Genomic DNA, 23,716 nt, shown 5'->3' on the forward strand with positions numbered 1-23,716 from the left:
AACTTAAAATATGATAGTAGCATGTAGTGTTTCTTTAATTATGGGTTCAAAAGAAATTTGAATGAACACTTCAACATTGTAGAGTTAATGCTAGTCAAGACTCAATACTAACTAGAAAGAGAATGTTGGGAAAATAATTTTGTAGGGAAAGAATCTTTCAAAGTTGATGTGTTATGGCTTTTAACACCTAACAATGGCTTTATTGTCATCTTTCCCTATTAGTTAAGTATACAATATTCATAGGTGGGGATGTGAGTACTAGTGCCAGTGTAGACACAAAGATGACATTTTTTGAAATAAAAATGGGTGGAGGTGTGTGTTGAAATTCAAGTGCAAACTAGACTTTCTAATAATGATAATTACTTGTTTTTAGTTTTCGGTAGCACCGGACAAGTGTTCTAGTCTCTACGGTGGTTGTGAGGCTAAGGAACACATTTTCTTCAATACCTAGAAAAGTTTTGTGAGAAAACACCTCAATTAGATTAATTGATCAATTATTAAAATTTCTAATTTCTGATTATGATAATTTTATTTTTATTTTTTTTTATATTTGGTTTTTAGTTTTTGGTAGCAACGGACATGTGTTCTAGTCTCTATGGTGTTTATGAGGCTAAGGAACACATTTTCTCTAATACCCATAAAAGGTTTCGCGAGATAATCTGCCTTCAGAAAAATCAACCACTTGGACCCTCTACGTCAGCCACTGCGCTTCTCTACGCAATCTATATGACGTCAAGCCTCCAAATAGTCTCTGATGAAGTTGTTTAGGCTGCCTCTCTTGAGGAATTCGTCTTTCCGACAGTCTAGGACCTCTGCCCGACCTCAGGATCTGAGAACGAATTTCTCTCCAACAAATCAAACTGCTAATCTGAAGCAACTGCGCAGTCCTCTGCGCTGGCTTGTTAGGAATAACTCAACCCTCTTGCTGTTGCCTCTCCGAATCTGGAAAACTTCCTCCAGACTCGTTGTCCCTGCCCCTCACTCATTGCTTCAATCTTTGGCTCTCCAGTAGTTAACTGTTGCTACTTTGGAAATCGATTTGCCAAGGAAATCGAATTTATGGTGTTCTCAAGTGTATTCTCCAAGTGCCCATCGATTTCCTCTTATAATCCACTGTTGGAGCACCAACAACCACGATTAAAACTTAATCAATGGCTAGGATCATCTTGGAATCGATCTGTGTGAGTTTATAGATGATTCTCACCTTGACGTAATTAATACTGATTAATCAACCTAAGTTTAGACTTAGGAAACATTAAAAAGTTGGTTAATAATCTAGTTAAGTCACTTCTAGGTGGAATTTCGAGAAACGATTTCTGGGTCTTGGAAATCTTATGTATTCTAGCCTCTCCACCAAATTTCGTGGCTAGAACACATCCGATGCAACAGAAACTAACACTCTCTCTTAGCGAGGATTGTGTTCTCTCTCTAGTGCTGCACATCCTGCCACAACACCCTGTCTCTGTATCACCTTTGTCACACTATTGATGTCTGGTTGTTGTTGCCCACCAACTACTGTGCAACTCTGATGCTTCATCTGTGTTGTCACTGACATTGCCATACTACTGCCAACTCTGCATCTACACTGCCACTTCCTCTCATCTGTTGTTGTTGCAACTGCAACTACTGCAACTAAGAAGTATCCAAAATACTGAGTCATTTGTGTTCAGTATGATGCATCTGTCTCCCGAGTCCTGACTGCTACTAGCATCTGCACTGTCACTGAACAATCTGCGCAACTACCAACTTTGCACTGAGCCACCTACTCTGCTGTCAACACTGCAATGCACTCCTCTGCATCTGACTACTACTAGTCTGCAACTGTCACTCTAGTACTAATTGCATCAATTGCCACTGATCCATCCTACTACTGAATATTATGGGCCCTTATAGCAAGGTAATGATCCATGAGGTGGACTCCTCAATGTCCTTGCCCCAATCTTTGTAGTTCTCTAGGACTACAGTACCAAATCTCCTCACCTCACTCCTGGATGTTATATCTGCGAACATCGTGAAGTCTTCCTCTAATCTGGAGGACAACCTGTCGATTTCTGCAGAAGCTGACTGCTAGTTTTGCTTCTCTGAGTTGTCCTTCTTCTTGAGAGGACACTGGGTGCTGTAGTGACCAAGCTCACCACACCTGAAGCACTTGAGCTTTGACAGGTCCTTCTTTCTCTGCTCCCCCTACCCCTGATTGGGACCCTTTGATGCGAGGGCCACATTTTCCTTCTCCTTCACCACCTTTGGTCCACTACTACTACTGCCACTGATAGAGCTCTTTAGCAGAGCTTGCCTCAATTCCTCCTGTTGACCACTGGAGTGGCACCTGATGATTATATGAACACTCCATGCCCAAGGATGATCCAGAGGACACTTGTACCATCAGATATCATTATTCAACATAGTTTTTTAACTCTACTTCTATCTTCTCATCATCTTTCTTGAACCCAGATTACACACCCTGTGGGGAATTGTAATAAGTGATACTAGTAATGATGAGTTTTTAAGTCTATAACAAGCCTAGGATGTTGAGACTCGATCAACAAACAAGTACACCTTGGAGTGCTTTTTTTATCTGGTTAATTATTCCTTATTTTTCATAGGCGGATAATTTTCTAGGTTTTTTTCTCACTTTTTACCCCAAAGTTGGGGTGACGGTTTGAAGGTTGAGCCCCTAACACATCTTACTGTCTAGAGTCAATGTATATTACCATACTAGATCACACAAAAAATTTCGTGGAATTTGGTTAGGTCTAGGTAGTTATTTTTTAATTTTTTAGATTTTCTGCACTATGGAAATTGCTAATAAAATTATACTTGTAATGTAGTAAGTGATGTTTAGAGAAATTGTATGGGGTATGAGTAATGAAGTTTGCACTTCTCACCCCCAACTTTCTACTATGACACACTTTGATGGGTTAAAAATGTGTTTTGAACCTTCAAAACCCACTTTTCCTAAGTTTATTGGGAAATCTAGCAATTAATTAAGCTAGAAATTAAATAAATGGAGAAAAATAAATATCCACACATGCTAAATGTTGTGGAAATGAGGTGGAAAATTATGGGGGAGTTAAAGTGAAGTCCCAAGGTGATGTGGACTCTTAAAATCAAGAAAAAGACGTGCTCAAATAAAATCGAATTTTTGGCATTAAATGAAAAAGTTGTTTACTTGGAAATTCGAATTTGTGAAGTTAATGCACATTTGGGAGGATTTGGGAGAATATTTGGTGGAGATTTTTGTGGGAAATTGTCCCCACATGGGTTACCACCCATATACACTTGTCATTCTATCATAAAATTCGAATTTGACACATAAGGGAAGAAGAAAATGATATCCACTTGCCAGAATTTGATTTTTACACTTGGCATTGGAGCTCTATTCAACAAATTCGAATTTCTCTTTGGGATTGTCACCTCATGCCACTTGTTTAATCACTTCTACATTGGGATTGGCTCCAATGCCATTTGTGATTGCCATTCTTCATCGGGATTTGCTCCCAACCCTCTATATAATAGAGCTATGGGCTCTCATATTGTATCATGTAATAAGCTATTGGGCTTGAGGAAACTCTGCCATTTTGTACTTGTATACTTTCTTAATATGTTAGGGTCCCACCCTAACCCCCTTATTTATGTCATGGGATCACGTCATAGTCAAGAGTCAATAAAGCCCATATTAATATTTGTAAGTGGTTAACCCGCAATTAATGACGGGACCACAGTTAGTTGCAAATGGGCGGTAGTATTAGATAGATGGTATTAATAAAACCCACGGTATTGGCCCGTGGTATTGCATGTATGAGGCATATATAAAGGATAGAGACTCCCTGCGAGGAGTATCGTGTCTTGTTTTTGTAATCGAGCTCTGCTCTATTGGAGGTTGCCCCCTCGAAGAGGCCTGTGAATATTTCTCTCTGAATAATAAAATCATTGCTATTCTGTGTTCTGGGTATCTTTTCTTCGCATATTCTGTGTTCTGGGTATCTTTTCTTCACATATTCTGTGTTTGGGTATTACTTTGCAGGTTAAGAGCATAACAAGTGGTATCAGAGCACTTTCCAGGGCTCGGTGGGATCTCCAATTTTTAGCAAATTTTTTTTTGGCTAGAGACGTGTTCCGGCGTCTTTAAACCACGGGATCTGTCGTTAAGCGCATAAACCTGCGGATTTGGGGAGGCATGCACGCAGGAAATACAAGAGGTGGTCACGTCTGTTGGACTCCCTTGTAACCCCTGTGGGTACCCCTTCGAGTAGTAGCGCATTAGACAGAACCGCGCACGGACTGTCTTCCACGTACCCTCTGGGTATATAGGAAGCCCCCTAGCTCCCTTGAAACCTCGCCATAGATAAACCTTCGGCCGTCTTGTGGCTACAGTACACCGAGAACAGCACTCGGAGAGATTACTCGCCCGTACGATAGGGTAGTCGGGTTGTACGGCTAAGGGTACGGTCGATCCTCCTTAGTTAGAGCCCTGAAACATTGGGCCGAGTACTACTGTCAGATCCTTATGTATATTGCGATCTGTAGCACCTGACACTCCTCAAGACCGTAGTTCTCTTTCTATCGGGGGATCACACATCATCTATTCCAGATCAGCAAGTGTAGCAGTAGCAGACATCAGTCCCGCAGCTCCATCAGATCAGCAGCAGCAGTTGTTCCACCATTCAGATCTCTCAGATCCACCAGATCGGAGTAGTTGTGAAGGGTTCCTGTACCTGGATATAATTTTCGCAGGACTTTTGGCGGCCTTGACATTTTGAGGATTTGGCGACTGCAGTATTGATAAGGAAGGAGTAAAACTCCGTTTGGAGTTTTCCAAAAAAAAAAAAAAGAGTCTGAGATCTTCCGAAGCGCTTATTTGTGATCTAGCCCATCAGCATCAGGACGACGAGCTGAGCACGGTGGTACCATTCAATTTATTAGAAAAAATTTTTTTTGGCGGTCCCAATTTTTCATCAAGTTGGTGTATGGTAGAAATTAGAGCTCAAGCAATGGCCAATGAAAGGCTAGACAAACTTGAAACAGATATGAACGAGCTCAAAACTACGCTTAACGGACTAACTAGCCTGGTCCGGCAAGCACTCGATAAGGGCAAGGAGCCAGCTCTCGAGGAACCGTATAATGACCATGAACACCATGAGGGTGAGTCTAGCCACTCTCCTCACCTCTGGCACACCCATTCACCACCCAGTCAGTGACCTCCCAAGTTGGATATGTGGAAATTTGACGGTTCTCACCTGTCCGCATGGCTAGCACAAATGGACCAGTATTTCAAATTGAATCGTCTCCAAGATGATTGGACGAAGCTTGGAGTGGGGACCATGTACTTGGACAATGAACGATGGCAATGGGCGGAATGGCATCAACGTCGCCATGGACCTTTTCCGAGTTGGGCCCAATTTGCCAAAGCTCTTCGAGATCGCTTTGAACAGGGAGACTCCTTTTTGGGCCGTCTCACTAAGCTCCGACAGACGGGTACAGTGGATGAATATATAACCGCTTTTGAAGCCTTAGCCTTCCGCACTCAGCATCTCTCAGATGAGTTCTACACGGAATGTTTTATCAGTGGTCTTAAAGAAGCCATCAAAGCTCAAGTTCTACTCCACCACCCTCCCACATGGACGGAGGCTTGCCATGTAGCCCGTAAGGTGGAACATGCCATAACAGCCCAATACAGCCGCCCCAATTTCCCCACTAAAGGTCGTCCCCCACAAGCTCACAACACGACTCAGACACTTAAGGTCCAAAAGGTGTCACCTCAGGAAATGGCCGAAAGAAGGAAGCAAGGACTATGTTACTACTGTGATGAAAAATATTCCCCTGGTCATAAATGCAAGGAGCCCAAGTTTTTTCAAATAGATGCCACTGACTACAGCTCCACCGAGGAAGATCCACCTCTTGAGGAATCAGAGGCGATCGAAGAAGACAACCAAAAGGAGATTGTATCTGACAAACCAGTTATTTCGCTCAATGCGTTGGCAGGCATCTCTTCCCCTCAAACTCTCAAAATCAGGGGTTTTCTTAAACATCGCCCAGTAATAGTCTTGATTGATAGTGGCAGTACCCATAATTTCATCCATCAAAAAATCGCCGAAGCAGCGCATTGTTTTGTACGGGCAGTTTCTAACTTCCAAGTCCAAATTGCAGATGGGGGCACAATGAAATGTGAAGGCCGCTGTGAAAATGTCAAACTTCAAATGGGGGATTATCAGTTGAAAACCCACATGTTTGCCATACACATGGGGGGATGCGACATTGTCCTAGGCGCTGAATGGCTCCGCACCCTTGGGCCAATCACAATGGATTTCCAGGAGTTATATATGAGTTTTAAGCAGAACAACTCCACACATACCCTCCGTGGCCTCCAGGCGGGAGCCCCCTCTGTCATCAGCTCGCATCGGATGGAAAAATTGTTAAAAAAGGGCCATCATGGAGTAGTAGCTCAATTTAATGCCATCCAGGTAGTCGAAACCAGGTCTCTGCCAATTCATCCTGAGATGCAGCAGATTTTAAATAACCATCGGACGGTCTTTGACAAGCCTCATGAGCTTCCACCCTTCCGAGGGGAACATGATCATAGCATCACCTTGGTTCCAGGGGCCCAACCCCCAAATGTGCGGCCATACAGATATCCGTTCACTCAAAAGAATGAAATAGAAAAAATCATCAAGGAATTGTTGGAAGCAGGTGTCATTCGTCCCAGCATTAGTCCTTATTCATCCCCAGTGGTCATGGTCCTCAAAAAAGATGGGGAGTGGCGGATGTGTCCCGACTTCAGGGCCCTCAACAAGTTGACCATCAAAGATAAATTTCCCATTCCGTTGGTTGACGATTTGCTGGACGAACTCAATGGGGCTCAATTCTTCACTAAGTTGGATCTTCGCTCTGGCTACCACCAAATTCGCATGAAGGAAGTCGACATTCCCAAGACGGCTTTCAGAACTCATGAAGGCCATTACGAGTTCCTGGTCATGCCATTTGGTCTCTGTAATGCCCCTTCTACTTTTCAGAGTCTTATGAATCACATCCTCAAACCATATCTCAGAAAATTTGTCCTTGTCTTCTTCGATGACATTCTCATCTATAGTGGCACTTGGGCGGCACATCTTCAGCATGTAGATCTACTCTTGCAACTGCTCCGCAAACACAAATTATTTGTTAAGATGTCTAAGTGTTCGTTTGGCATGGAAGAAGTTGAGTATTTGGGCCACATTGTGGGGCGTGAAGGTGTCAAGGTGGACCCCAAAAAGATCCAGGCAATGCAAGAATGGCCTCAACCTAAGACTTTGAAGAGCTTGAGAGGATTTTTGGGTCTCACAGGATATTATCGTAAATTTGTCCGCAACTATGGCCGCATAGCGAAGCCCCTCACTCAACTCCTAAAGAAAAATTCCTTCTTCTGGACCGAGGAAGCACAACAGGCATTTACCGCTCTCAAAAACGCCATGTGTACCACTCCAGTCTTAGCACTACCTGACTTCACCAAATCCTTTGTCATTGAATGTGATGCTTCAGGTACAGGTATTGGGGCGGTATTAATGCAGGAAGGGCGACCATTGGCCTTCTCAAGCCAACAACTCAGTGGGAGGAATCTGGGCCAATCTACCTACGAAAAGGAGATGATGGCCATCTTACATGCAGTCGAGACCTGGCGACCTTACTTATTGGGGCGACGTTTCCAAATCCGCACAGATCATCACAGTCTTAAATATTTTTTGGAGCAACGCCTATCCTCCCCACAACAAAATAAATGGTTATCCAAAATGCTGGGATATGATTATGAGATCATTTACAAGAAAGGGAAAGACAACAGTGTAGCAGATGCATTATCGCGCCAATTTGAGGAGGAAAGTACTCTGCTTGCAATTTCCCTTCCCATTCCAGACTGGATTGAAGAGGCTCGCAGGGAATGGTTTTCACACACAGCGCTCTCCCAACTCATTTCTCAATTGCAGGTAGATCCTAATTCCAGTAAGGGCTACTCATGGCAGAATGATATTCTTCGCTACAAGGACAGAGTCGTAATATCACCAACATCTACCCTCAAAAGTCGCCTTTTGGCAGAATTGCACTCATCTCCCATTGCAGGACATTCGGGCTTTCAGAAGACGTATGCTCGCACCAGAAGATCATTCTTTTGGACAGGCATGAAAAAGGATGTACTTACTTTCGTAGCCGAATGTGATGTCTGTCAACGCCACAAAGGGGAAACCGTCAACACACCAGGCACCTTACAACCATTGCCCATTCCAGCCTCAATTTGGACGGAGGTTTCTATGGATTTCATTACAGGTCTTCCAAAGTCAGGGAACAAGTCAGTCATCATGGTGGTTGTGGACCAACTGTCGAAGTATGCTCATTTCTGCGCCCTACCCCACCCGTTTACACCAACCTTGGTTGCTCAAACTTTCATGGATCAGATCTTCAAATTACATGGCATGCCCACTTCTATAGTGTCCGACCGCGACCCGATCTTCACCAGCAATTTTTGGCAGGAACTCTTCAGAATACAAGGCACTCAACTCAAACTCAGTACTTTATATCATCCGCAAACAGATGGTCAAACCGAAGCCGTCAACAAATGTCTAGAAACCTACCTTAGGTGTTTCACTTCCGAAAAGCAACACCTTTGGGCACAGTGGTTACCTCTGGCTGAATGGTGGTATAACACCAACTATCATGCCACCACCAAAATGACTCCCTATGAAGCAGTCTATGGTCAACTTCCGCCTTCCCCTACTTCTTATCTCAAGGGATGCTTCAAAGTACAAGCAGTGGATCAACTCCTACAACACCGCGCAACCATGCTCGCCCATCTTTGCGAGAATCTTCATCAAGCTCAGAACCGCATGAAGCAACAGGCCGACCAACATCGCTCAGAGCGCCAATTTCAAGAAGGGGATCAGGTCTTTTTGAGGCTGCAACCATATAAGCAAACATCACTCAAAGATAAGGGTTGTCAAAAGCTCGCTCCAAAATTCTATGGACCATACCAAGTACTTCAGCGCATTGGAGAAGTGGCTTACAAGTTGGCTTTGCCCCCTACGGCAAAAATCCATCCAGTTTTCCATGTATCGTGCCTCAAGAAAGTGATTGGGAACAATTGCCGAGTTCAAACCAGTCTACCTGAATTAGACGAAGAAGGGTCAATCTGGCTTCAACCCGAACAGGTTCTAGACACACGAGACAAGCACCTGCGCGGCCGCATGATTAAGGAGGTCCTCGTCAAATGGAAAGACACCTCTCCGGAAGATGCAACTTGGGAACCAGCCACTATTCTTCAGCAGTTTCCGCAGCTTCAGCCTTGAGGACAAGGCTAGTCTTAAGGGGGAGGGCATGTTAGGGTCCCACCCTAACCCCCTTATTTATGTCATGGGATCACGTCATAGTCAAGAGTCAATAAAGCCCATATTAATATTTGTAAGTGGTTAACCCGCAATTAATGACGGGACCACAGTTAGTTGCAAATGGGCGGTAGTATTAGATAGATGGTATTAATAAAACCCACGGTATTGGCCCGTGGTATTGCATGTATGAGGCATATATAAAGGATAGAGACTCCCTGCGAGGAGTATCGTGTCTTGTTTTTGTAATCGAGCTCTGCTCTATTGGAGGTTGCCCCCTTGAAGAGGCCTATGAACATTTCTCTCTGAATAATAAAATCATTGCTATTCTGTGTTCTGGGTATCTTTTCTTCGCATATTCTGTGTTCTAGGTATCTTTTCTTCGCATATTCTGTGTTTGGGTATTACTTTGCAGGTTAAGAGCATAACATAATACAAATCAAGACTTTGGGGCTATCTGGCTGGTGTTCTCTTGGTGTTATGAGGTGATGTCCTTTCATACTACTGCTATTGCGTTTAATTTCTTTCAGATGTTGAATTAATATTAGTTTATGCTTGTCATCTTGCTTGGATTGATGTGTGCAAGCTATCTTGAACATATGAGCGGAGCGCGATGGTACCATTCACTTGTCAGCTTCAATTTTCGCGTGGTCCCAAATTTTTTAAAAGTTAAGACAAGTGACCCGGATCTGTGTATGGTAGAAACCAGAGCTCAAGCCATGGCCAATGAGAAGATCGACACCATTGAAAAAAGTTTGGCTTGGATAATGGATCAGCTGAAGACATTAATAGACACAGTCACAAAGGGCAAGTCGGTGTTACAATCGGAGGCAAATGGTTTTAATGAAGACCTTGAAGGAGAATCTAGTCATCATCTTCACTTCCATGGAAATCACCAACATTCCCACCCTCGACCTCCCAAGCTGGACATGTACAAATTTGATGGCTCTAATCCGGCAATATGGGTAGCACAAATGGAACAATATTTCACTCTGAATCACATCATAGATGATGAAACTAAACTACGTGTGGGAGGCCTTTACTTGGACCAAGAAAGATGGCAATGGTGGCAGTGGCATTATAAATGCTATCCAGGGACAATTACTTGGCAGGTGTTCGCAAAATCTATTTGTGACCGCTTTGACTATGAATCTAATTTTTTGGGTCGTCTTACTAAGCTTAGACAGATAGGCACAGTAAATGACTATATTACAGCCTTTGAGAAATTGGCTTTCCGCATGGCAGATCTGGGAGATGAATTCTACTTGGAATGTTTTATAAGTGGTCTCAAAGAAGCCATCCAAGCCCACGTCCAGATGCACCACCCAACCACATGGATGGAAGCTTGCACAAAGGCTATCGAAGTGGAACGTGCTTTAGCGGCCCAGTCGCCTTGTCCAAATTTCATAGCCAAGGGACGCCCCACCCAGGCTCAGGGCACTACCCAAACACTTAAGGTTCAAAAGGTGTCCCCCGCAGAAATGGCTGAAAGAAGAAAGCAAGGATTGTGTTACTACTGTGATGACAAATACTCCTCGGGGCATAAATGCAAGGAACCCAAATTCTTTCAAATTGATGCTACTGATCACAGTTCATCTGAGGAAGCCCCACCCTTTGATGGACTAGAGGAGGAAGATGAGGATAACCAGCAGGACAATGAGCTCCCAGCTACACCAGAAGAACCAGTCATCTCGTTCCATGCTTTGGCAAACATTTCTTCTCCCCAAACTCTCAAAATTAGAGGTTTTATTAAACATCGCCCTATAGTAGTATTTACTATTGATTGATAGTGGCAGCATGCATAACTTTATCCATCAGAGAGTCGCAGAAGCGGTGCATTGTTTTGTTAGAGCAGTCTCTAATTTCCAGGTCTAGATTGTTGATGGGGGCAATGAAGTGTGAAGGCCGCCGTGAAAATATCAAACTTCAGATGGGAGATTACCACCTAAAGACCCACATGTTCACCATCAACATGGGTGGTTGTGACATTGTCTTGGGTGCTGAATGGCTTCGCACACTAGGCCCAATCACAATGGATTTCTAGGAGTTATATATGAGTTTTAAGCAGAAGGACCACACGCATACCCTCCGTGGACTCCAGGCAGGTACTCCTTCTATCATTAGCTCGCATCGAATGGAAAAGTTGTTAAAAAAGGGCCATCATGGAGTTATCACTCAATTTAATGCCATCCAGGTCATCGAGCCCACTACTCTTCATATTCATCCTGAGATGCAACAGGTCTTAAACAACCACCCGCAGGTCTTTGATAAACCTCATGAGCTTCCACCCTCTAGAGGGGAACATGATCATAGTATCACTTTGGTCCCAGGGGCATAGCCATCGAATGTGTGCCCAAATAGATACCCTTTCACCCAAAATAATGAAATTGAAAAAATCATCAAGGAACTCCTGGAAGTCGGTGTCATTCGTCCTAGCATCAGTCCTTATTCATCACTTGTGGTCATGGTTCTCAAGAAAGATGGGGAATGGCACATGTGTCTAGACTTCAAGGCCCTCAACAAGCTTACGGTCAAAGATAAATTCCCCATCCCGGTTGTTGATGATTTGTTGGATGAACTAAATGGGGCTCAATTCTTTACTAAGCTAGATCTTCGCTCGGGCTATCACTAAATACGCATGAAAGAAGTAGACATTCCGAAGACTGCTTTCCCAACTTATGAAGGCCATTATGAATTCCTGGTCATGCCATTTGGTCTTTGTAATGCCCCACCCACTTTTCAGAGCCTCATGAATCACCTGCTCAAACCATATCGCAGAAAATTTGTCCTTGTTTTCTTTGATAACATTCTCATCTACAACCTCACCTGGGAAAAACATCTTCAGCATGTAGACCTGTTCTTGCAACTGCTCCGGAAGCATAATTTATTTGTCAAATTGTCCAAGTGCTCTTTTGGCATGGAAGAAGTCGAGTATTTGGGCCACATTGTGGGGCGTGAAGGTGTCAACGTGGATCCCAAAAAGATCTAGGCAAAGCAGGATTGGCCCCAACCAAAGACCTTGAAGAGTTTGAGAGGATTCTTGGATCTCACCGGCTACTACCGCAAATTTGTCCGCAATTATTGTTGCATTGCTAGACCCCTCACTCACCTTCTCAAGAAAAATTCATTCCTCTGAACTGATGAAGCACAACAGGCGTTTATAGCTCTCAAACAGGCCATGTGTTCCACTCCCATATTGGTACTACCCAACTTCACCAAATCTTTTGTGATTGAATGTGATGCTTTAGGTACGAGTATTGGGTTGTCTTAATGCAGGAAGGTCGACCCTTGGCCTTCACCAGCCAACAACTAAGTGGGAAACATCTGGGACAATCTACCTATGAGAAGGAGATGATGGCCATCTTACATGCAGTGGATACCTGGCGACCATACTTATTGGGGCGGTGTTTCCAAATCTGCACAGACCATCAAAGCCTTAAATATTTTTTGAAGCAACGACTATCATCGCCACAACAAAATAAATGGCTAGCCAAAATGCTGGGATATGATTATGAGGATTTACAAGAAAGGGCGTGAAAATGTCGTAGCGGATACTTTATCACGCCAATTTGAGGAGGACAATGCCCTGTTAGCAATCTCTCTTCCCATTCCAGATTGGATTGAAGAAGCTCGCAAGGAATGGTTTTCACATCCTTTGCTCTCCCAACTAATTAATAACTTGCAAGCAGATCCTAATTCCACAGCGGGCTACTCTTGGAAGGATGAGATTCTTCGCTACAAGGATAGAGTAGTGATATCACCGACGTCCACCCTCAAAACGCGCATTTTGGCAGAATTGCACTCATCTCCCACTACAGGCCATGCAGGATTTCAGAAGACTTATGCTCGCACTCGTCGTTCCTTATTTTGGACAGGCATGAAAACGGACATTCTTACTTTTGTAGCTAAATGTGATGTGTGTTAGCGCCATAAAGGAGAAATAGTCAAGTCCCCAGGCACTTTACAACCATTGCCCATCCCTGCCTCAATCTGGATGGATGTTTCTATGGATTTCATTACTGGTCTTCCGAAGTCAGCCAACAAGTCAGTCATCATGGTGGTTGTGGATAGACTTTCTAAGTATGCTCATTTTTGTGCCCAACCCCACCCTTTTACACCCACTTTGGTGGCTCAATCTTTCATGGTCCAGATCTTCAAATTACATGGCATGCCCACTTCCATTATGTTTGATCGTGACCCGATCTTCACTAGTAACTTTTGGCAGGAACTTTTCAAGCTAGAAGGCACCCAAATACAACAAAGTACTTCCTATTATCCCCAAACTGATGGTCAAACTGAAGCCGTCAACAAATGTCTAGAGACCTACCTCAGGTGGTTCACTTCAGAAAAGCAACATCAATAGGTACAGTGGTCACCTTTAGCTAAATGGTGGTATAATACTAACTATCATGCCGCTGCCAAGATGACTCCATATGAAGCAGTTTATGGTCAACTCCCCCCTTCACCTACTTCTTATATCCCTGGATTCTCTAAGGTGCAAGCAGTGGATCAACTCCTACAGAACTGTGCAACCATGCTAGCTCATCTCAAAGATAATCTCCATCAAGCTCAGAATCGCATGAAGCAACAGGTAGACCAACATCGTTTGGAGCGCACATTTCAAGAAGGGGATCAGGTATTCTTGAGGTTGCAACCATACAAGCAAACATCACTCAAAGAAAAGGGTCGTCAGAAATTATCTCCAAAATTCTACGGACCTTATCAAATACTTCAGCGCATTGGCGAAGTAGCCTACAAGCTAGGCTTGCTACCCACTGCAAAAATCCATCCCGTCTTCCATGTATCATGCCTCAAGAAAGTGGTGGGGCACAATTGCAGAATTCAAACCAGTCTACCTGAATTGGATGAAGAAGATTCAATCTGGCTCTAACCTGAACAGGTCCTTGACAAGCGAGAATGGCATCTGTGCAGCCGCACGATCCAGGAAGTCCTCGTCAAGTGGAAAGACACGTATCTAGAAGATGCGACCTGGGAACCAGCCACTATTCTTTAGCAGTTTCTGCAGCTTCAGCCTTGAGGACAAGGCTGTTTTTATGGGGGATGGCATGTTAGGGTCCAACCCTAACCCCCTTATTTATGTAATAGGGTCGAGTCATAGTTATAGTTAGTTAAAGAGTCAATAAAGCCCATATTAATAATTGTAAGTGGTTGACCCGCATTTAAAGAAAGGGACCACAGTTAGTTGCAAACGGGACATGGTATTAGATAGATGGTATTAAGAGAACCATGGTACTGACCCATGGTATTGCATGTATGAATCCTATATAAAGGATAGAGACTCCCCATTGAGGAGCGTCATGTCTTATTTTGTAATCGAGCCCAACTCTATTGGAGGTTGCCCCCTCGAAGAGGCAAGTGAACATTGATTTCATCTCTGAATAATAAAATACATGCTGTTATTTCTCATTTTGTTCTGTATTCTAGGTTGTATTTTCTGGTATATTTTGTATTTTGGCATCTTCTCGCAGGTCAAGAGCATAACATGGGTTGCCCTCTTAGAGCCATTTTTACTTGGTTTAAGTGCTAATAAAAGATAAAAAAAAATTGTTGGAGGGAGCTTGGGATTTTTCCCATGGCATCCCCTTAGAGGAGGGATTCTTATGGGTGGCATAATCTTGCTTTTAGTTTTTTCTTAGCTTTCTAGCTTTTAAATTTCATATTGTGCATGTTTAAAATCAATACATTTCACTCCACATGAAATTTTTTACTAATATTGTATTTAAATTCCCACATGTATGCGCTCTCAAGTTTTGCAAACTATTTCTCTTTGAAGTATTTGCATGAAGCATTAGTTTAATTTGGGGAATTAACACAATTTGCACTTCATCTAGGCATTTTAGTATAGGAAGGCTCCAAACTTCGTTAGAACTTACCTCCAACTTAAGTTGGTTGAATAGACTTTTAGGGATCCTCTATTTCTATTGACTCCTCATTGTGAGATCCAAACATTTGGGTGAGGGTGAGGTCTGAGGACTAGAGTTCAATTATAACTTTGCCTTAGTGCTAATTAATAAAATAAACCAAGAACTCATTCCATCATATTTTCTTTGTCTACAAAGTTCTTAAATTTCTTGCTATCTTGATGGTTTAAAGTCTCACATGCAAATCTTATTTCAAGAGGCACTTTGGATGCAAGCATTGTAATTCATTTTAGTTTTGCAACAAGTTTAATTTTTCTTGTACTTGGAAATTGACTCATCTTGTGGTTTAATTATTGTCAGAAATGGTTGATTGTACTTTCAAGTACTATTATTTTGGGTTGCAAACTTAAATTGCATGTTGTCAATCTTGGTCTGACATTTGAATTATTTTTGTATCCTTTTCAACAAGATAGTTTCCATGCTTTGATTTGTAGACTTATTCATCTTGAAAGCATTTATAATATCTTGTGCTAATAATTTATTGTCTCACTTTTCAGGATTATTTTGGCTTTCCATTTGAAAGCATTTCACTTCATTCTAAGTATATACAATTTCATTTCTTAAAGAGTAATACTTTGAAGGCATTGGATGTTTATGTATTTATGGTATCGCTGATATTAGTTTTTCTTATAAATCTTAAAGAGCCCCTTCTCTGAGTTCCCTGCCACCAACCAAACCTTGTGGGGTTGAAGGCTTTTCCCACTAACTTGTAGGTAGCTAAGTCACCTGACACGGGGATTCGGGACACGTAGGATTCGGGATTCGTGGTGTCGGATTCGGGACACGCTGACCCCCCGGAACAGGACACGTTATATATTATTTTATTAAAAAATATATATATATATATATATATAATATATTTAAAAATATATATATATATATATATATATATATATATTAAAAATTAGATATTATCATATTTCTTACACAAATTTTAATTAATGATACAAATTTATTGATTTCAAACATAGATCTTCATCTATAGCTATTAGTACAAAATTCAAATAAATGTCAGTGGTACTAGTCACATAAATGATAAATCTATTAAAAATTTAAATCATGATTCATAATTCATAACTGAAAGACAACTTACAACTACAAGATAGTAAGATAAACACACTGACAACTGTAGTTTTCTCATTAAGTCATCAAATCAAAATGTGTTACATAGGTAGTGTTGGTGCAATGCCAATGGCAAATAGAAATAGAAAATATAAAACAACTAAAGGTATACAAGCCTCAAGGCATCAATCAACATCAGAATCAGCATCACTGTCCCCATCATCATTGTCCCCACTGCTCTCCTCTACATCCTCCTCCTCCCCTGTATCCATAGTCGCCTTTGCATCTGCTGGTATGGAGGCTGACCCCTCTAAGTCATCAAATCTAACAGGCTCTAGCACTGGATCATTGAGATCCATGTTGGCCAATGCCAACTCAACAATGGTGTCCAGACCCATATCATCAGGAACAGTGTTACTTGGGAGCGGGAGCGAAAGCGGGGAGCGGGAGCGAAAACGGGAGCGGGAGCGACATATTTAGAAGCTCTTGGTTTGGTGCTCTTGATTAAATACGAGTTCCATACCCTAATACATGACAAAATTCAATGGAAACATTGCAATCCCCCAATCCTAAAATCCTGAAAAACTGATAAGTCTGCTGGATTTTGAATGAAATCTAAAATTCTACTTTCTCCATATGAAATCCAATGAGGCCGGAACCACTCTCAAACATCCTGAGTCATTTCATGGTAATGTTAAAAATTTAAGTAAAAGGATGAAAATGAAGATTAAGTTAAGGAGAATGTCACTTTTACTTTAAGAATTTAACATTACCATGAATAGCATATCAATACTAGGGCCTAGACTTGATTATGAAGCTGCCAAAATGCTCTACTCCTTGCTGCAACAGCACAAATCACTTACCAAATGAAAATATTAATGAGCAAACACGCCCTTTTCATACCCGCGCTGAGCTTAGCGAGTCCTCGAAACCGGACACGTGTCTTAAAATCGCGACACGCCCCTGAAAATCGCGACACGCCCTCGGACACGACGTGTCCTGTGATTTGGACACGAATCCGGACCGAATCGTGTCGGATTCGCCGGATTCGGGATTCGCAGGGGGTTTAGGACGAATCCGGTTTCCTAGGTAGGTAGGTGTAAGTGGCAGGGTCAACACCTCCTATTGCAGATCGACCCACATCCTGTCCCAATTTGGTAGCTTGTCTCTACCCAATATACTTTGGACAAAAACTTGCCACTCCTCAGAGACACTGTTCAGTGCCAACCTCACTAGCTTCGTTGGTTGAGGCGCTGGCCCAACAACTACAAGTTGGTCTCGGACCACTTAAATCTTGGTGAGGAAGGGATCTATGCCTTCCCCTTTCTGCATCCTGATGCATCTTAGCTTCACCTCTAGGAACATCTTTGGCTGCTCGGATGTGCCCTGATATAGCGTGGTGAGAGCATCCCACATTTCTTTGGCAGTATCCTTGCCAACTATGTGTGAGACTATATGGTCCTTGACTCCATCCAGGATCAACCGCTTTGCTCTCGCCATCTCCTTCCTATATTCCTTCAATTGATCAGCGTCCTGGGGAACTGCCACAATGCTGTCTATGTAGAGCTTCAGGCCATATTCATCCAACAGGGAGGACATCTTGGCCTTCCAGATGACATAGTTGGAGGAATAATCCAACCTATCCTGATCTCTTGTTGTGGCCATCTTTGATATTGTCGAAAACTCCCTCTTTCTCTGTGCTCGGCTGCTACTTTGCTATTCACACTCCCTTCTAGAATGTGTGGCTCTGCTCGCTACTATTGCCAATCTGCAATTGGAAATTCGAACTTCCGAGACTCGAAGTTCCCTGAGGAAAAATTTCCCTCTGTTGTGTGTGCTTTTCTCTTCCTCCCGACGCGGATTCTGCTTCTGCAACTTACAGCAAAACACTTTGCGTCCAACCAGGAATTTGCTTGGCAAAAAATTGAGTTGTTGCAGCTCCCTCTGCTTGTTGGAATCACTGATCTGGGAAATTCAAACTTTTTTTGTCTCCTGCACTAAAAAAATCGAACTTCCCCAAGCAACTCGGCTCGCTTGGCAATGAACTGTGCTACCTCAAGAATTTCAGCCTGCTGCTTCTTCTGAGCAGTGAAATTCTTTCCTTCGCTTCTGAGCTTCCAGCTGACACTTACACTCTAATACATTGTGAAAATTCCAATACTAGAATCCTATTGCAACAACTATTATTATTTCTCCTAACTGATAAATTAATTATTCAGTTTATTGCTACGACAACATCAAAACAAACACTTTGCAACCTTCACAAATAAACTGTGGAAAAATAAATAGTGCTGGAACTGAGAAAATACTAGCACACACTCATAAAAATAACGTCGTTGTTTTTGGACAAAGGTCCCCGAAAAACCCAATGTGGGAAAACCTGTGCGGCAGATGAGGGTTTTAGTTTATTATGCAGCAGTGAAAATCGAAGTACAATCTGTATGCTTGAAATTGGCAATCCACAACAAGAAAATCTAGGCAAAATTATTTAAGGGAATTACCCTTCCTCCACAAGCAATCCCGACATAACCCGCGTTAAGAAAACTCAGCCTCCTAGACCCTCTGGGTCAACCTCTGTGCTTCTCTTCACAATTTGTATGACCTCAAGCCTCCAACCAGTCTCTCATGAAGTCGTTCTGCCTGCATCTTCTAAGGAAATCATCTCTCTGACACTTAAGGACCTTTGCCCGACCTCTAGATCTGAGAACTAATTTCTCTCCAGCAAATTGAATTGCCAATCTAAAGCAACTGCACAGTCCTCTGCGCTGCTTGGCTGGGAATAACTCGATGCTCTTGTTGTTGCCTCTATGAATCTGGAAAACTTGCTCTGGACTCACTATCCCTGCCCCCCACTCATTGCTTCGATCTTTGGCTCTCTGGCAGCTGACTGCTACTATTCTGGAAATCATTCTGCCAAGGAAATCGAATTTCTAGTGTTCTCAAGTGTATTCTCCAAGTGCCCATTGACTTCCTCTTATAATCCACTGTTGGAGCACCAACAACTAAGATTAAAACTTAATCGACGGCTAGGATCATCTTGGAATTGATCCGTGTGAGTTTCTAGATGATTCTCACCATGACTTAATAAATACTGATTAATTAACCAGTTTTCCTAAGTTTAGACTTAGGAAACAATAAAAAATTGGTTAATAATCTAATTAAGTCACTTCTTAGTGGAATTTGCAGAAACGATTTCTGGGTCTTGGAGATCTCACGTATTCTAGTCTCTCCACCAAATTTCGTGGCTAGAACACATCTGATGCTACAGAAACTAACAACTTCTTGAGATGAGCATCGACAGTGATTACATTGTTCCCTTGAAACATAGGAATCTTATCCAAACCAACATCTGGAAGAGCATGAGTATATCCCTAGATATTGGCAAAGTTGCAGGGCCTGTAAAACTCCATGATGTCCTAACTAACAGGATTAGTAAAAAGCAAGTGGATATCAAGGAGGGCTTACTGTTCGAGAAAGATTAGATGCTTACCATAATGTAATTTGTTTAACCGAGCTCTTAGAGCCTTTTCAGGATCGAGAGCGGGGTTAACCAAGCTACCAGGATTTCTTCTAGTATAAGCTCTTGTGAATGGATGAATAAGTGGAGTTGCCACCCAAACAGGAAACTAACCCAAATGTCTAGGTGCTAAAGGTGCAAATAGAAAAGTGAGCAAGGTGATGAGAAGATTGGTGAGAAGATGAAGAATGAGAGGATGAGAAGATGAAGAGATGGAGAGAATGTCGTGAAAACTAGGGACAAAAAAACTCTATCCCCGACAACGACACCAAAAAATGTTTTCGCCCAAATTGTATAGGCAAGATGCGACAATGCTCAGGGCAGGGGTTGTCACTCTGATTCCCGCCCTCTCTGTTCTAGCTGTCTCCCTATAGCAAGCTATGGGGGGTAGTCCCTCTGAAATGTGAAGATGCAAGACTTGTCAGCAATCGACAAGTCTGGGAGACACAACTGAATGGCCTAGCAACTTGGTTAATTTAGCAAGTTTAGAGATTAGATTATTGTGAAATACTAGTGCTTTAATGGAGTCAAATACTTGCTTTATGTTAATTATATACCAAGTAACTGGATGAACAATTGTTGCTTTAGGATGCTTCACTATCCTATATGGAATGCAACACCTAAAATCTAAGTGAGATGCAAAATCTTGGTTTTTTTTTTTTTTTTTTTTTATAATAATGTCTCTTTTATTATTTATTTATTTATTTATACTGACCCCCTTTTTTTAATAACTTTTTTCTCACTTTATTTTCCTTAATCCTTCTCATATAATTTTTTTATTTTTTATTTTTTTAATTCTATATGTTTTCCCTTTTTTAATATATATATATATATATATATATAGGTAATGGCCAAGGGCCAATTGATGAAAATGAAGAAACTCCAACTTGAGTAGTGAAACGCTTCAGTTTTGACGAAAACAAGGTTGACGAAGACTTGATGGCCAAAGGCTGGTGATCAGAGAGCGTGGCTTTGATACCAATGTAACGAACAAAGTTCATATACGCATTGGAAATCTTTAAAATACTTCAAAGACGTAAATGTCCATTGTAAAACATGTATGATGTATCTGTATATTGAATATTGTATATTGAATTGATGTAAGATATTACAAATGAGAATGAGAGTCTACTTATATACCCTAGGCAGGGGCCATTTCATGAATGGTCATGTCTATAAGACATGCCTCTTCATTACTAACTAACTAACCATTAGTTAATTAATTATTGTTTATTATTATTATTATATTTATATTTATTATTTTTATATGAATTATATTGATAACACATACCTGTGGAGTGGTTGTTGTGGAGCACATAACAAAAACCAACTTAAATTCTAGTGAAAGCAACCATTCATCAGAGACTAAGATCATATGAGCATGTAAGTGGACCAAACTTGTATGTTAGGGGCATATTAATACTTCAAACTTGGATCACCTCCAACATGCTTGACACTTGGCCTATGCAGAAGTACCTGCCCACTACTATAATCATAAAAATTAAAACAAGTCTGATTGACAAAAAAACATTGCTCAATAGCTAGAAATAGCCCTAAGAATTAGAATAAAAGGTTGTTATAAATATTTGTTTCCTTGGAACATACATCCTTGGGAAACCCCTTGGCACTACCCCTCATTCCGAGGATGGAATTCAGTGTATATCGGGCCACACTTACTATTGTACATTGATTCGGTAGGGACATTGAGTGAGGCCTATATATGCAGAGACAGCCAGATTAGGGATTTGACCCTGAGACCTCCTGCTTACTATTTCCAACTCTCAAGCACTTGAGCTAAACCTTCAGGCTAAAAGGGGGCCATAAATATGCCTAGTTTGCTATCATAATATCTACTGACAAGTTGTTGTTATAACATATGTTGAAAGGGATAGTAAAACCAAGGAGTGCTCTCTCCTGGATAGCATAACTTCTCCACAAAACAACCTACATGTTGCTATAACTGCATTGAGAAGTATGCCCCTGCCTTTTGTAATTACCCATCTCTTATTATAGGGGACACAAGAATATTAGCATGCATACGCGGCATCCATCTGATAGCTACATATGCATGCATCGCATGTACTACACTAATATACATACTAGGTGATATTGAAAAATGTCTAAGTATAGGGTAATGAATTGATTTGTGAAGTAAATACCTAACTCACCAGAGTATGATGAATATGTCGAGCGGGGTACTTAATATGTATACCACCATTTATAATATATAATTAATACATTATTCTATAATAAAGTAAATATAAAATATTATGAATTAAATTAGATCTATAAATTAAATAAATTTATAAAAATAAGAATTAAATTTAAAAATTTAATAAAAGTATAAAATTAAATAAATTTATAAAAATAAGAATTAAATTAAAAACTTTAATAAAAGTACAAGTTTAATTAAATTGTATTAAAGTTTTTTTAATAATAAAGGTTGAAAATTCTTGAATGATTCATTAACTAAATAGATATAAACCTATGTACGTCACTCATTACCCATATAAAATTTGACCACTTCTTTAGAGCCTTGGAGAAACCGAATGACCATACTAGGTTTCCACGTGCCAGAAGGTAAGGAATACAGAAGGCCTCGTTGGAGGCTAAGACGGTGGTGTGGGAGATATAAGGAGAAGGAATAGTGCACAAAAGAGGGGGGAGAGTTTTTGAAGTATTACACAGACAGAGTGTGAAAATTCCTAGACTTGAAGGAACCCCTAATGTAACAAATTCGAATCTACTTCACCTACTTGATTTTTAAATTACATTCATCAAGTTATTCTTTTAAATACCGAAGCAAAGTACTTCTGCAGCCTACTCTAATTAAATATTTAATCTCATGAAACAGAAAACAGAGCAAAGAACAAGATACATAGGACACACTTATTTTTGGACACAATAGTTCTCGGAAAAACCCAATGCGGGAAAACCAGTGCAACAGCTCTGAAGGTTTATTATTATGCAGGAGAAATATCTGAATACAAATCTAGGATGCTCATCTAGCAATCCTTTACAGAGAAAATATTGGCGGAAAATCAGAGTGAGTTTTACCTCACTTCACTTGGCAAAATTTCCGTTGATCCAGCACAAGACTGGTTAACCCTAGCTATTTCTGCGTTGGCCTTGCATAGTCTCTGCGTCAGCCTTTCAAACACTGCGTCAGCCTTGTGTCACTTTCTTTGCCCTCTGCGTCAGCTCTCCCAGCTGTTTCGGCAACTCTCGACAGTTTTGTCTGTGTGACAGGCAACTTTTCTGTGTCAGCTCTCCCGACTACTGCGCTGCCTCTGTGTCAAATCTCCCAGCTATTCCTGACAGTTCCGACAGATCTGGATTCTGAGTGACATGCAACTTTTTTGTGTCAGCTCGCCCGGTTACTGCGTTGCCTCTCTGCAAGCTCTCTTCACCGCTCTGTTCTGTATTTTCCATAAGTTCCCCTGGATTCTCTCTTCCCCTCTACTACAAGATCTTCCCAATCAATTTTCCTCCTGAGAACTTCTCATTTCAGAAAATTGATTTCCTCAATCTTTCTATGTGTCTTTCCAAATGAACCCCAAGCCTCCATTTTATACTTTTCCTGTTGAGTCTTCGACGACTGAGATTAAGTCTCTAATCAATGGCTAAGATTAAAACATGACTTGATCTGCCTTCTAGATCATTCTCACTCGTATTTTGATTAATACCCATTAATATTTTAAATTTCCTTAGTTTAGACTTAGGAATCCCATTAAAAATATTAATTATTGTAATAAAATACAATCCGTGTGGAATTTCACCAAACGGTTTTTAGGTTCTTTAGAACTCATGTTCCTTAGCCTCTCCACCAATTTTCAAGGCTAGAGCACTTT

The 23,716-nt window shown here is 41.4% G+C and overlaps 1 protein-coding gene across 1 annotated transcript in view; it reads left to right on the forward strand.

The window, feature by feature from the left end:
• Positions 1–23,716, forward strand: part of LOC149151318 (uncharacterized) — a 423,245-nt gene that overhangs the window by 213,770 nt on the left and 185,759 nt on the right.

The sequence above is a fragment of the Pinus tabuliformis genome, chromosome 9, assembly GCF_031772625.1.
Source record: "Pinus tabuliformis cultivar Carrire ecotype Pingquan chromosome 9, CPIR1, whole genome shotgun sequence".
NCBI classification, from domain to species: Eukaryota; Viridiplantae; Streptophyta; class Pinopsida; order Pinales; family Pinaceae; genus Pinus; species Pinus tabuliformis.